The sequence below is a fragment of the Lissotriton helveticus genome, chromosome 1_1 (assembly GCF_964261635.1).
Source record: "Lissotriton helveticus chromosome 1_1, aLisHel1.1, whole genome shotgun sequence".
In the NCBI taxonomy this organism is placed as follows: domain Eukaryota; kingdom Metazoa; phylum Chordata; class Amphibia; order Caudata; family Salamandridae; genus Lissotriton; species Lissotriton helveticus.
Window position 1 is genome coordinate 1,865,762,264 of NC_136057.1, and position 2,986 is coordinate 1,865,765,249.

General features: G+C 47.6%; 1 non-coding gene across 1 annotated transcript; it reads right to left on the bottom strand.

Annotated features, from left to right (window-relative positions):
- Positions 1 to 203: 203 nt before the first annotated feature.
- On the bottom strand, positions 204 to 318 carry LOC144780202 (U5 spliceosomal RNA). The gene has a single exon (XR_013600727.1). It is a non-coding gene; the product is annotated as a U5 spliceosomal RNA (small nuclear RNA).
- Between the last annotated feature and the right edge of the window lie 2,668 nt (positions 319 to 2,986).

The window sequence follows — 2,986 nt, forward strand, 5'->3', positions numbered from 1 at the left end:
CGTATGGGTTCTTGTTATATGTCAAATGAGAAGACTGTAAATTAAGCGCGTCATTTAAAGTCGTTGCCCGATCTGCGTTGAGGTAGGACAGCACAAATAGAACAGCTTCAACCCACGCACAGTAAGAGTCAGTTTACGTAGATTTTCTCTCGCATAGTAAGAGACATTTTATGTAAATTTTCTTCTGTTAACCAAGTAAGGGTAACCCTGCAGCGGCAGGGCTTTCAAAAATTGAGTGAAACTCTTTAATGTTCCTCTCCACGGAAATCTTTAGTAAAAGGCGAAAGATTTATTCGGTTTGAAGAGAAACCAGAGTATGAGTAGGTCACAGCCTCACCATGGGCCCCAGAAACAGCTATCCACAGAATGTCAGGGTGATTTACTCTACTAAATCCATCATTGATACCCCTTCAAAATATAACCAACTCGTGAGAAACCTTGTAATCCGATACATTGTCAAAACACTTTTTGAGACAATCGAAACAAAAGCGGGACAAACTGGTGACACGGCATTATGGGTATGCAAATTTCGTCGTCGGTCACGTGACAGGAAAGGCTGCAACACTCGAGTCTCCCAGCTCAAGCCTTCGCGTCGCTCGTTTTACGCTTCTCATTCTGAGCAGTGCAGCGTTGGGAGCCTCGCGCAGGCTTGTGTGAGGTGTGATTACAGGAACATTGTGGGTGTTAAGGAGGCGAGTGCTTAAGGTGCAACCTGGTGAAAGGAGCAGGAACTGTATAAGAATGCTGCGGGTGTTGTAAGTTTTGGTCTCGCAGGTGCTTTGTAGATTGGGAGCCTTGAGCATGTTGGGATTGGTTTGCTGGGTGGAAGGAAGGTGTTGCTCTTGAGATAGGTAGTTTTAGCATATGTTTTCCCAACATCCTTTCTTTTGCGGTTCTCCGCCGACTTAAGCTTATCTGTGAAATACGTGAACGCCACCCATGTTAATATTGTTCACTTTCTTGGTACTCCAGCACTGCCATGTTCTATTTAGGGTTCTCTATCCCCTGCTGGTGTCAATAATTCCCCCTACCCTGCCCAGTCTTTAGTATCTATCTCTGATTACTTTAATTTCACCGACTTCTGGGCAGAACCCTTCCTAAACTCAGAAACTTATAATCTCTAAATGCTATTGACAATACAATTTTGTACAGTATGTCCCCATACCCAGTCTGCATTATATGCGCCCAGGCAAATAAAAGGAGAACGTATGTTTGTTGGATGCAAGGAAGGGACTTGGTATATGTGTAAGAGGCTAAAGCATTCTGGAACAGGCTACGGTCTTTGTGTGTTTTATGGGCTTCTTGGATGTAAGGCAGGAGAAGTCTCGCTGGCTGCAAGAAGTGGGACCAGATTCATGTGTAGGGGGATTTCCGTTGTTGGAGGCGAGAGGAGTGCTGCATAGGCAATGGAGGTTATGTTGTGCAGAAGGAGAGTGCTTTTCTTTGCAAGTAGTGCACGTGGGGCTGCTGTACATAGTGCCCGTAGCATAGTAAATGTTAAAACTTGGGCTTGGACGTCATCTGTGATGGGGATCTGTTGTGTTGTATGCCCCTTAGTTTATATATTCGCAAATGTATTTACTTAAGTATGGCAGTGCACGTCACGCAGTTACACTACATTTGGTACGGACAATGCTCCCCATTAATCCCGTAGTGATGTTGGTGCAATATGGTACATCCAAGACCACTTGAATTATGCAACAGGAAAGGAACACATGATGTTGCAGGGTTGACTGAATTATGGAGCACAACAAGGCACATTAAGCAGCATAAGCGATGCATTTTGTGATGGTATTGCTTCATTAGCTTGTGACCGGTTTCAGCTAGAACCTACATTTGCAGCAGAAGATGCGTTTATGTGGCAAAGGAGGCAAACCTATAATTGTGCAGGAAACTGCGCTCCCGCAGAATCGTATCTTTGGTGGCCCTAGGTACCAGCCCTTTGCACCACAACGTCACTGGCATTTTGATGTTTTAAATGCTTATTTTTTTGTGTTGCCAGTGTTTGCAGCAAGCACACGCCATAGCTGCACTGCTCTAGCATAGCTGCCAAGGTTTCAGGTTGCTATGTGTGACATTTTTATCATTTCACTGCAATTATGAGTGACATTTAAATGACTATGAGTGACACTTTCTCACGATCAAAATCAGGCAACGGAGATGAGCAAACATATAAATATCAGAAATTACACCCAAGTCCAAGAAGACTTTAAAACTGCAGCAAAGCACCAGAAATGGCAGGACACTTAGGGGCAGATTTATGTTAACTGGCGCATCAACAGGGATGCGCCAGTTAATGTGCGCCACAGTGCGCCACAGCTCCGCCACCCATGGTGCGCCGCATTTACAAGGCGGCGCACCATGGGGCAAAAACGGCACAGATGCGTGACGCATCTGTGCCGTAAATGCGGCGCATTGCTGGAGTTGCGTCGCAAGCGCGACGCAGCTCCAGCAAGGCTCGGGGGTGCCCTATCTGACCAATGCTGCATCAAGACCTACGCCTGCTTCAAGCAGGCGCAGGCTTTTGACGCAGCATTGGCCTGAAAGTGACTGAGTGAAATCTTATAGATTTCACTCAGCCACTTTTGCGAGGCGCACCTGCCCCGGAACGCCCACCCTGCGCCGGAACACCCACAAGCGGCGCAGGGCTTTACAACGTGACGCATCTGCCTAGATGCGTCACGTTGTAAATCGTTCGTAGGGATGCGCCACGTTTACGCCGCCTTGCGTGACGCAACAGCGGCATAAACGTGGCGCAGGGGCCTCATAAATCTGCCCCTTAGATGGGAATGTGTGAGGCGATCTGCTTCCAAGCACCTCATGCCACTGACCCCCAGGAGTTCTAGCCCTCCCTGAGTTCTGGGGCGCGCCATCCGCCCTATCATTCCTTTCACACTCCTAAGAGGACACCCAGGCTGCAGGCACAGAGAGCAGGTGCAGCTCGTGCTTTTGGTGTAAATGTGCGAGGGGTTCTGCTTCTAAGCAC